Genomic DNA, 13,048 nt, shown 5'->3' with positions numbered 1-13,048 from the left:
CTGTAACTGAAACTAAAGAAGATAAATGTTAATACAAAAATGTTAAATTTTGTAAGAAAATATTTTCAGTAAATTGTAATTTACTTCATTAGATGTTGAACACCTCTGATGTTTTGGTTGATACGTACATACATCTATTATCAGGCAGTACATCTCACTTCATGACATGTGTCAGAGGAAGAACAATTGAAGGGTTCAGATCCATAGTGGGCCAAGGCCATTTATTAAAAGTGGATAAAGCAAGAGTTAAAGGTAAGTGAATACCATAATTTAATGAAGATTGACATATAATTTAGTTTTAATGTGCACACTTTATATTATTTGCTATATATTTCATTCAATTATAGTAAGCATTTAATTTTAATCCTTGTTTTCTCCGTTTTTTAATAAATGGCGCTTTATCCACTAAGGCTCTGACCCCTTCAATTGTTTGTATAATCTGAAATCTGATTAGTGTAATATGTTACTATACATCGTTCCATAATATCTGATAGGAGAAGTAAACATTGTCGGCTTTTCAACCAATGGCAGAGATCTCATTCCACGCTTGATTGAAGTTGGTCGGTCTGAAGCGTTCTAAGCCCGCATAGAATGAGACCATTGCCATTGGTTGAATAGCATTATACTTCTCTCCTCCTCTGTCTGGATTTTTTATTTCTCCTGTCATACATTATGGAACGAAGTATAGTCAGCGATGTATGCAATGGAGGAGAAAAGGAACTGTCCACCATATCCTATTATTTGTTGGCTTACAAACAAACATTCTCATGGGGGCAGATACAATTTTTTTCCACCATATTAATAATTTCAAAACAAGTGTTTGTCAAAATTTTGGCCACTCGAGCGCAATTACGAGAGCCGTAAAAAATAAGTTTCCTTGGAGTCGTTTACAGAAAAGAAACACAATATCATTGTGCTTTTGTATATCATTGGACAAATTTATTAGAACAGATACAACTGTTTAGCTATTTTTCAACATATTTCCCACTGGAATTGAGACATTTTTCATACCATGGGATCGACAAAGAAGTACAGACGGCTGTCACAAACTGGTTCCAATCCTAGGAGGCAGACTTCTAGGGCACAGGGATACAGAAGTTGATCTCACGGTATGACAAATGTCTCAGTTTCGGTGGGGAATATGTTGAAAAATAGCTCAACAATTGCAGTAGCCGTTCCATTAAATCTTTCCATAAAACTGTGTTTTCTTTCTACAAACGGCCCCAGGGGAAACTTTTTACGGCACTCCTAATCGCGCTCGAGTGGCCAAAATTTGTATAACCACTTGTTTTGACATTATGAATATGGTGTAAGAAAAAATAATAACTTTTTTATCTTCCCCTATGGGAATATTTGCTTGTTAGTTGTTTCATAAGTAATACTTTATGTCACTTCTGAGGTTTAAACCTATCTTCGGACAGTTTACTGAACAAGCTGTTAAAGAAGTTTAAGCAAAATTGTATGTTTTAAAATAAAAATACAAGAAAATATCTTTCTGGACTTCAACACATTTCTGCATTAGCTGAACTGTCACGTTGTCTTATTTATCAACAGATTGGTGTTCGATTTCGTGACGGTCCATAGAGAAAGGCAGGAGTCGGAAAGGTGCCTTTAAATACGCGGATCCTCTTTCTACTCACGAAGTTGTCTCAAAACAAAAGACGAACGAGGATTGTGATGCAGATGGCGACGCTAGTGGTTACCATGGAGACCCCTCAGCATGAATGGGATACCAGCTGTGAACGTCACTTACTCATCGCCTACATTGACGTCAATCATTTTTCAGGTTTCCTTATTCAAAAATACTTCAGCTATAAGCAGAATCTCTTTAACTTTGTATGAAACCCACGCTTCTTTTACGATGCAATATTTCTTTAGTCATCCTACTCATTCATATATGGACTTATGAACACATTTTTTTGCCCACAGTGGTTTAATACACTGTTAACCCACAACTTGAACATAGACAGAAGAGACAGTCGTAATTTCGAATCCCGCCGACATTATTTTGTAATGAACGATGTTCTATGGAAACTTAGGATGAGATGTAGAACTAGTTGCACACGAATGACCTTGAAACCACCACAGAGGTTAAAATGCATTGAAGTTCCTTTAGAAATTAGAAACAGAAGTGTCGAAAAGTTGACACATAGGCCTATTTTTTCATAGAGCCTTCCCAATTTAACAATTAAGTTCCTTTGTTATACTGCTAATAATATTATCGCTTGTAGTCTATTTTCTTTGATTAGTAAACCTACTCAAAAGACACGTAAAAATCTTCTTCTTATTAGGACTTTTGTACAATCCAGTAGTTAACCTTCACCCAAAGAAATTTTCCTCCTATCTTCAGCATCTTCTTCAGTAAGATCTTTTCCAGTTATACACCTTCTGACGCCATCCATCCATTGTTCTCTTGGGTTTCCTCTTCTTCTATCCTCTGCAGCCCACTCCAGCATCATTTTCGGTATTCTTCCACTTCTCATCTTCTTCACGTGTTCAAACCATTTTAATAGTCTTTCTTAAATTTCTTCAATAAAGTCCTTTTCTGTCCCATAATAATTCCTCTAAACCTTTCATTTCTAATTTTTTCTCTTCTTGATTTTCTCGCTACTCTTCCATTTCAGAAGTAAATAATTTGTTTTCGTATGTTCTGTATAATGTCCAAGATTCTGCCCCGTATGACCTAAGACTTTGTACCAATGACATATGGTTTTTTTTTAATGTTCCTACTCCAATTAAACGAGTTCACCATGTCAATTACACACTTTCCTTCAGTTCTTAAGGGCGCAAATAGCCATAGTAGCTGACGCGTCCTTTTTAAACGCCACTAACTTCATTTCTTATTTTTTCAACTTCAGCTCCACTCTTCCCTTCAGCTTCTAAAATTGACCCGAAATATTTAAATTTATTGACCATTTTAAAACAAAGCGCAGGAACGCGAATTGACAGGCTGTTGCTCGTAGCTATGTTAACCTCACTTCACGTGAGTCCCTAGTATATAAAAATTGATATTTCCCATAAAGGCGAAAATCAAACCATTCCTTTCTCCACAGCTCTACAGTCCTTGATGGGATTTGGCCTCCACAATTCTTCTCCAATCATCTCTGTGTTGCGCCAATCATTTGCAGCCACTAATCTTCATTCTCCTTAAATCCTGTTCCACGTCCTGCAGCCATATCTTCCTCGATCTTCACTTATTTCTAACTCCTATTATACTATTACGTAAGGGGCATTTTGGTGTTCTCTATTTTTCCATTCTCTCTACAGTGTTCAGTCAGCTAATTCTCAGGAATCTGACATCTCTTACTTAATCCTCTCCTTCGAATATTAGGTTAACCTCTGAATTCGATCTAATTATCCATGTACTATTTTCACCTACTGGACCATATGAAGGGCTCGGGGAAAGAAGGAGCTAACCCACAATAGGCTAAGTTAGTTTCGAGAGAAAGCTACTTGAAAGTTTAAACATTCCTATAATTCAGGATTGTGTGTGAATGTGCAAGAAACTCTGCTGAACTATTGTGTGGAGTATTAAATTTTGCTGGGGAGAGAGTTTCTATGTAAATTCCCTTTCTAAGAAGGAAGTAGACAATTGGGTTAGCTCCTTTTTTCCTTAGACTTTTTAAGCATAATACATTGGTTAACAGCTATTATGAATTAATTGTATACACTATGTTACTTAGGTAACATATGTGTTTTATTTTATCTGATTATTCATCCTGCTGTCATCAACCATTTCAGCTTCATTATCGAGAATAGCTTTTCCTAACGACACTAAATGACACTAACGTTTCATAAAATGAATGATATCCTGAAGAACTCAATCGCAGAAGTGCCAGTAAATCAGCGTGATTCATACTGTCAATGAGAATTGGCTCTAAGTATCTTTGTGGCAAATCAAAGACTGAATAACTTTGTCCACGAACAAGAACTTCCTACTTTTCTAGATGCTATAATCTTCTTCTGAGATATAGGGGACAGTCGGGTAGTATCGGACATCGGGTAGTATTGGACAGTGCGTTTTTTTCATCTACCACCTGAATGACATGGTTACGTTTCTCTATACGACATCACAGAAACGTAACCATGTCAATCAGGTACTATCATCGTGTGGTAGATGAAAGAATCTCACTGTCCGATATTACCCGATGTCCGATACTACCCGACTCTCCCCTAACATTTGCTGACCTTTATTTTTCTTCTGTTTTCCTTATTGTTTTTTAAAATCGAGTAGCATTACATATAAATAATTTTATTCTAATTATTCTAACTGCAGCTGATGTTTTACACTCATGAATATTCCCAAAACTTGGTGTCAAAACTGATGCAACACCAGGTCGACTAAATCAAATTAGATTCCTCATTAATCGCCAGTTTTCAACATTACGCTTCCTCTTCCTACATACTGGACCTTTCTCAGGACTTTGCTCTATACTTCGTGAAATATCCATTTCTAGCTTCAAGAAAAAAAATAAAATTAATATCTCAAAAGCAGAATTCTAAATGAAGTCAGGGTGAATTTACTACCTAAATAATTAACAGAGAATTCTGAGGAAGTCTATAGGGCTTAAATGATTAATGAAAAAAACAAATATGACTATTTTAATTACAAATTAAGTGCAGTCTTGCACAAAATAATAATGTTATTATTGAAGATGGCTATAGTTTCTTCTTTAAAGCTGTAATCATCAGTTGTTACATCATATTGAGGGAAGAAGGCATTAAATCACAAAATTATTCGAAATTATGGTATTAAACGTACTTGTGAATATTCTCCACTATCAGAAGAATCTTCAGTGTAATCTGGATCATTAACACTATCATCAGTGTCAAAATCATTTCCTGTATCACTACAACACTACATTTACCAACAGATATTTTAATGTGAATTAACACCTTTTTCGTTCAGAAATCTAATAACAGAATGTGTTGGAATAAAAAGCTGTCGATATTGCGGGTTATTTTTACTGTTACAAATACTATACGATGGGAGATGGTAAAATTACTAGTATGGAGTATTATATATACATTTTCTCAGATTTCATAAAGTGTGGGTTAGCTCCTCTCCCCGCCCCCGAGTCCTTCATATATGCGTTTGGTAATCTTTCTCTGAAATATTCGCAAAACATTTTCATTACAAAGTCATGGCTATACCCATTATCTAATATGGTACTTGGACATGGATATTAACGTGAAGATATTATCAGCTCCTAACAATAGCAAAGATGAAATATCTTACATCAATGAAGGGTTGTACTAGAACAAGCAGAATAAGACATTATATTAAAAGAGAAGAATTAGGAATAATCTCTGTCTGTGAACATGTCTTTATTTACAAAGAGAAGTGGGTGAACATCTACTTCGACTGGATAACAAAATATTACCAAAAATTGTACATCAGTACATGCCAGTGGGAAGAAGAAATATAGGAAGGCTAAGAAGAAGAAGGGAAGTGTGAAACCGGAACAGGTCTATGAGCCTAAACCGTGATGATGGTGATGATGATGATATTATTTTCATCATCCTTTTTTAAAGTTCACGATTGAGCTGAATATGACACAACAAAGTCTTGTTAATTAATGTTTTATGTAATTTTAACTTAGTTGATTTAGTTAATAATTTTGATTTTAATATATTAACAATCGCAAAAATGCATTGTTTGCTCCTATTATTCTTTTATTTATTTGTCCGGATATTGTTGTTCCTTTGTTATTTATTTTGTCTTCTAAAGTCAAATCCTAACAACAGTGTAATGCATCAGAGAGGAAAAGAGAAAAGTATTATTTCCTATAACCGAAAAGCAATTCATTGATAAACAAGATATGGATTACAAATTTAATAATGGTTTGAAGCGATCGATTTTTGACAATCGTAGAAAGTTATCCTCCGAAAGGGAAATGCTGGTGAGTTTCAGTTAAGGTAAAGCCAATCCCATTACAGGCGAAATGGGCCCAGAGGGTGGAGGGAGGTTAAGGCTCCCTATTGTACAGACAACCGATATTAATGGCAGTATGGATGTCCGTCCTACGTGTCCGCTGCCTTTACTCCCAAGGAAATACCCCCAGTACTCATCTCTGTTAGAGATTTAGTAAAACCCAGAGCCTTAGTGCGGCCTAAAGGATTAGATGAATGGAGAAAATCCATCGGAAAACGAACCCGTGACCTTCCGGATTTGTAGAGTTATACCTTATCCGTTACGCTGACGCGCGCCCTGGGTTCTAATTACAGATATTATTGTGCAATAAAAGCTTATCTTGGAGAAGGTATCTAAGGCTTTCATGTGTGGGAAACTAGGTGTGTAAACAGTCTGTCTTCGAGGTGTGTATACTGACAGTCTGCGTTGATACAACCACATTCGCAACGCTCTGCAACGCATTTCTTAACATGTTAGCAAAATAATTTTACGACTACCGTTATGCGAGTTGAGAGGCCATCGATAATATTTTTAAATGATACCCTAATGATGATGTAGTGTTTCTGTAACGCAGTTTTTACTCCTGGTAGAGTGTTAGAGAAGGCCGTATGGCCTTAACTCTGCCAGGTTAAATAAATCATTATTATTATTATTATTTTTTTAATATTAACTGAAATAGTAACTTTTTTAATACTTCATTTGTTCTTTTTTTTTACTTGGTCATTTAACGACGCTATATCAACTACGAGATTATTTAGCGTCTATGGGATTGGTGATAGCGAGATGATATTTGACGAGATGAGGCCGAGGATTCGTCATAGATAACCTTACGATTGGGGAAAACCTCGGAAAAAACCCAACCAGGTAATCAGCCTAAGTGGGAATCGAACCCGAGCCTGAATCATTTGTTCTGTACAGAAGGAATATAATTATGGTTAGGCCTCCTATGGTTGCAATTATTTAATTATTGATATAGGTCGTTAGTTTCCGTGTTATGAAAAGAGCTTTTTTCTATGATAGCGGATAAAGTTGCATTTTCCCCACTGTTATCAGAGCGTAAAGTGTGCATTTAAAATACTAATGCGTAAAAGATTTAAGAAGTCACTTTACGCACTGCTATTCATTCTACGCACTGCCAAAGAAAATGCAATATCCAAAGTATAAACTCCATTGAATGAGACATTCATGTTTACCTCGAGCTTTCATGACGTAAATATTACACGTAACACAAATAAGTAACAAATTTAACATTTATATTTGCATTTTAGCTCGTATTATTCTTAAGTTACATAATATGTAATAGTCATTGCTTGCATTGCTTCAAGGATTTGAAATAACTTCACTTTTCATCAGTTTAATAGGCTATAACGACGTCCTTTTGATTGCACTTGTGAAGATTTTAATTTACATGTATTGAGCTATCTATGTTAATAACTGTATAGGAGACCATATAAACCAAGATGGTTGAAACTAGAAAATTGTTAGCCTATATTATTCCCCCCTGAATTTCTATTTCAGTTCTTAAGTAAGTTAGTTACCTTTGAAACCGAAATTGTTCGTTGTGTGAGTGTATTCTTAAGTAAGTTACCTTTGAATCCAAAATTTTTTGTTGTGTGAGTGGGTGTTTTTAATTATAAGGCCTAGGTCCAGTTTCACCAACCAGTGTTAAATATTTAACATGTCGTTAAAGCAGTTTAACAGTAAATTTATCAGATGTTTCATCAACTATGTCGTTAAAGCAGTTTAACAGTAAACTTATCAGATGTTTCATCAACTATGTCGTTAAAGCAGTTTAACAGTAAACTTATCAGATGTTTCATCAACTATGTCGTTAAAGCAGTTTAACAGTAAACTTATCAGATGTTTCATCAACTATGTCGTTAAAGCAGTTTAACAGTAAACTTATCAGATGTTTCATCAACTATGTCGTTAAAGCAGTTTAACAGTAAACTTATCAGATGTTTCATCAACTATGTCGTTAAAGCAGTTTAACAGTAAACTTATCAGATGTTTCATCAACTATTGCTACTGCTAACATCATGTTAAGCACATTGCTTAACATCATATAAACCAGCAGCTAAATCCTTAACCTGTTATAGTGCGAATCATGGCTGCCAGGAAACATATGTTACAAGCTGCGTTCTTATATCAAGATAATATATTTGGCATTATTGAAGCCCACAAAAATGTATTGTAGATTTATCAGAAAGTAAATTTCTTGAATGACACAGCATTTCAAAGTGTGTAGCAATTAACCCCTTACTGCATAGGACAGTTTTGCACACACCGGTTTTATATTCAAATAACTTAGGGGAGAGTCGGGTAGTATCGGACATCGGGTAATATCGGACAGTGAGTTTCTTTCATCTACCACACGATGATAGTACCTGAGTGACATGGTTACGTTTCTGTGATGTCGCATAGGGAAACGTAACCATGTCATTCAGGTACTACCATATGGTGGTAGATGAAAGAAACGCACTGTCCGATACTACCCGACTCTCCCCTAAGTAGTTCTATCTTTCTCAACTGATGTCACGTATGGTCAAATAGAGTTGTTGACAGTGTGTCATATCTGTCCCAGTATGCAGTTTGAAATATTATATGCTTATATTATAAGTTACATGAATATAAAAGCGGAATGTATCATATCTGTCCCAGTATGTGGAAAGGGGTTAAATTGCTGCAATAAATGGAAGAGAAGTCAGAATATTCCACGTTCGTTTTCCTCGATTTCCATTAGTCTCGAATACTGCCACAATGAAGAAATACAATTATTTGCCGCTAAAACAAATAACTACACCACAACTGTAGGGACATTTAGTAAACTTTCATATAATCACTGCCTCTTAGATTCTTGTTACATCGCTCTTAACATTATCTGACCTAATAAAAGTACTTCAAATAGTTGGTGAAACACTATTATACTAACAGGATGTGTAATTTTAACAACATGTTAGTTAACAAGCTGTTAGTAGTGTTTTTCTAAGAAAACTTAATGAAACTGTCCAACTGAAGTTTACAGAAAATATTTCCAAAAGAAAAGAAGAGAAAAGTATCTACTTGTAAGTAGAATGGTGAGTGAAGTTAATTTTCATTTTATTTAAACAGACATTTTTGTTAATTTTTAACTTGTGATGAAAGGATTTTATACACAATTTTAATACATTTTTTTGATGATGATTATGTTCTCTCTCTTTTTGAAAACCAACTATCTTTACGCACGAATTTTATTCATGTTTCGCTATGTTGCCATGAATTTTATTTTACTGCCTATGTCAGTCAGTATTACTGGACCAAGGCGAGTGAAGCCGCGGGCGTAATGTGAACTATCGCGATGCGGTATTACAAACGCAAGAGCAGTAGCGCCACGGCTCCGGGCTGCAGGACTCCACTGGCCTTGGTCGAGTAATACTAAACCTAGTTTGGATGTTCAAAAGTTAATTTTTATACAATATAGGGCCTATGTAGATTGTTAATGGTTGCTCAATTTAAATTGTAGCCTGGTTCGTTACCAACAGCGCAGCCTTTTAAATTATCAAGAATGCTGATTTTCAGACGTCCAAGAGCTCCCTAAAGAGTGCATGGAATTAAAACTGTTGCCTGTATGCCTATCTATAAAATTTGCACATTATCCTGATAAGTTGTATAGTTTCCATTGCTAAATCGATATCTAGGTTTGCAAGCAGACTGAAAATTTGACGTGTTTGGGATTATTACTCAGAAACTTTTTTTTTGTTAATTTAGTTCAGAACTTAATTATTTCTTGATTTTCGTGACTTTTCTCTACTGACTTCACGAGTTTCATTAAATGAAGGTGGAATTCAATCAACTAATATTATGTTTGCATCTGTATCGACATGAATGTATTGTTATTGATGTCCAATGCTTAGAGAGCCTGTTATCATCATCATCATCATCATCATCATCATCATCATCATCATCATCATCATTTCATTATCATCATCAACTTCAAAACTTGGCCTACTGGCCCATTTCGCTCCCCGTTGGAATATGTGGCAGACCGTCGCTTCAAAGCAATGTTGTCTTGATCCTCCTACATTTCTTCGATCCGAAGGTGTATTAGGACTGCGATTCTCTGTAATTCTTTTTGTATGTCCAAACCAGTTAGTTTATTCGTCCCTATCTTTTCATTTAAGTTATGCATTTGTCATTCCTGATGGGATTTTTCTACAACCCTTAAAAACGAATTTTGGATGTTTCAAATTTTCCTCCTGTCAGATTTTGTTAAAGGGCATGTCTCTGATCCATTAGGACTGCCACAGTTTTATACAATTTTAATTGGGATTCTTTAGTATTTTTATTTCTTAAAGCTCTTATTGTAGCAAAGATCTGTTGAAATCTTCCAAAATTCTTTTTCATATCCATATTTCGCCAATATATTATGCATCCCAGTTATTTAAAATAATTCACTTGTTCAACTACCTATAAGTATTAGATCCTACTACTGGCTTTGTTCTTTTCTACAGCGTTCCGATAAATGCCGTAAATTTTATTCTTTTTTAATTTATATAAGGCTTGTTTAAATAATAAGTTACTTAATTATTTTCCATAATTTATAAGTTGCTTTTCTGAAGAAGCTGCTGTAACTTCATCTGCAAAAAAAAAAAAAGAGATAATTCATTTTCATTTAATTTATTATCATTAACTTATTATTATTATTATTATTATTATTATTATTATTATTATTATTATTATTATTACAGAAGCAGCAGCAGTAAGAATATTTAAGTGCTTTGAACAAATCTCGCCAGTCGTGAACGAATTTATTTCGTACCTCAGTTTCATTTGACAACGGTCCAAGCTCTGAAGGTTTGTTGACTTGTGTGTGTAGAGTGACAAGAGGGTGTTTGTGGAATTAATAAATTTTCATTACAGAGTGCGTGAACTGACGAGTTGGATCACAATGCACAATAAAATGTAATGTACAATTTGCAACGTTTTACTCTACGTAGGTACTATAAGCGTCAACAATTGCAGTAATTGGATTGTTTACAGGCAGACAAACAAACTATAACTTCAAGAAATGCATTGAAGCTGTCATTATGCAAAGCAACGAATAAATTCCCAATAAAATTTACCCTCGAAGAACAAGGAACATTAAAAATGAAATAAAGAGGCCACCATTTACTGTATTGTTAACAACAGACTCGCCAATTACATAAAATGTTTGGACAAATGCCTATGAAAGCTGTTCTGTTTTCATCATCAACAGAACCCGATTTTTGTATTGTACTCGTATTACGAACAATGTACAAATACGACATTTAAATTTGGAGCGAGTCTTGATGTCAGTCCACCTGTATGTAGGCAACAGTTTCGTACTACTGTCTACAAGTAATGTTTATATAGGGGCTCTTGTTTACTGCACATGCGCAGTGTGTCGTAAGCGAAACATACAATAAGGGAGCTCCAAATTTTATTTCCGGATCTGTCCATAAATTTTGATGGAGAAACTTTGAAATATTTGCGTACATATGTAACTTTAAATTAAAAAAAAATACTTACGTTTAATAGCACATTTATTATAACGACGGCTGTAGCTTTAAATAATTTAAATCAACAAGTCCTTACGTTATAACCACAGTTTGAAATAAATAGAAAACATTTAAAACTACACAGTTACTTTCTCTGTCGATAAGAGGCCTAATCTCACTAGTAAACTTATTGGTGGCCTCTTGTTGTTGTTGGTCAACTGTCCGAAGATAGGTCTGAACCTCACAAGTGATACCAAGAAGGCACCACTTACGAGGCAACTAGGCCAGGAGATAATGAGGTAGGGTGATCAGTTCTTTCCCCCTCCTGTCTTACTTACAAAAGGCTTTTAAGGAAACCGCAAGTTCATTGCCTCTTTCACATAAGCTTGTCATCGTTCCCTATTCTGAGCAAGATTATTCCAGTCTCTAGCATCTTATCCCACTTCCCTCAAATCCATTTTAATATTATCCTCCTATCTACATCTCGACCTCCCAAAGATCTTTTTCCCTAAGATCTTCCAACTAACACTCTATTTACATTTCTGGATTTACCCATACGTGCTACATGCCCTGTTCATCTCAAACGTCTGGATTTAATGTTGCTAATTATGTCAAATAAAAAACACAATGCGTGCAGTTCTGTGTTGTGTAACTTTCTCCATTGTCCTGTAACTTCATCCCTCTTAGCCCCAAATAATTTCCTAAGCACCCTGTTCTCAAACACCCTTAACCTCTTTTCCTCTCTCAAAGTAAGAGTTCAAGATTCACAACCATACAGAACAATCAGTTATATACCTAACTGTTTTATATTTTCTAATTTTCAGCCTTTTTGAGAGCAGATTGGATGACAAAAGCTTCTGAACCAATAATAACAGGCATTTCTCATATTTATTTTGCGTTTAATTTCCTTCAAGATATCTGAATTTTTCCACGTCTTCAAACGATAAATTTCCAAATTTTTATATTTTTATTTCGCACTATGTTCTGATCACGAGACATAAACATATTCTTTGATTTTTTCGGGGTTTACTTCCGAACCTATCTCCTTACTTGTTTTAAGTAAAATTTCCGTGTTTTCCCTAATCGTTTATGGATTTTAGAGAGTATAATTCATTGAGACGCAGATTCCTGCACTGCATGCATGCACTGTGCAAGACAAACGTTGCACATATTTCCATATTTCATGCACGAAGAATCGGTTTTCAGCCGAAGCAGAGAGAATGGATTAAGATTTAACGATTTGTTTCCATGGCGCAAATTAAGATAAATAAATCACCTAACGTATATTAGCCTATAATAAGACGTAGCATTAGTTGTTAGACATTAGCACGTCTAGCCGTGAAACAAGATGACCCGGGATCAAATCCTGGTAGGGACAAGTTGCTCTGGTTTTTTTTCCGGAGTTTTCCTTCAACCCTATAAGAGCAAATACTGGGTAACTTTTGTTGCTGGAGACTGGATTCATCTCGCTAGTATTATTACCTTCATTTCATTTGGACGTTACATAACCACAGCAGTTGATAAAGCGTCTTAAAATAACCAATTAAAATAATTGAAATAATGAAATTTTTATATCATAGATATCTTTATTTAATTTTAAATATCACAACTGGGCTCAAAATTTTACCACACTTAA

At 35.0% G+C, this 13,048-nt stretch overlaps 1 long non-coding RNA gene across 6 annotated transcripts in view; it reads left to right on the top strand.

Moving 5' to 3' along the window:
• LOC138710557 (uncharacterized) overlaps nt 1-5,655 on the top strand; it is a 35,978-nt gene extending 30,323 nt beyond the window's left edge. For all 6 annotated transcript variants that reach the window (XR_011335262.1, XR_011335261.1, XR_011335260.1 and 3 more), the window contains exon 6: nt 1,555-5,655. This is a non-coding gene — a long non-coding RNA (uncharacterized lncRNA). The remainder of the gene's footprint in view (nt 1-1,554) is intronic.
• The last annotated feature ends 7,393 nt before the right edge of the window (nt 5,656-13,048 follow it).

The sequence above is a fragment of the Periplaneta americana genome, chromosome 12 (assembly GCF_040183065.1).
Source record: "Periplaneta americana isolate PAMFEO1 chromosome 12, P.americana_PAMFEO1_priV1, whole genome shotgun sequence".
NCBI classification, from domain to species: Eukaryota; Metazoa; Arthropoda; class Insecta; order Blattodea; family Blattidae; genus Periplaneta; species Periplaneta americana.
This window is presented reverse-complemented; position numbering and strand designations above follow the sequence as displayed.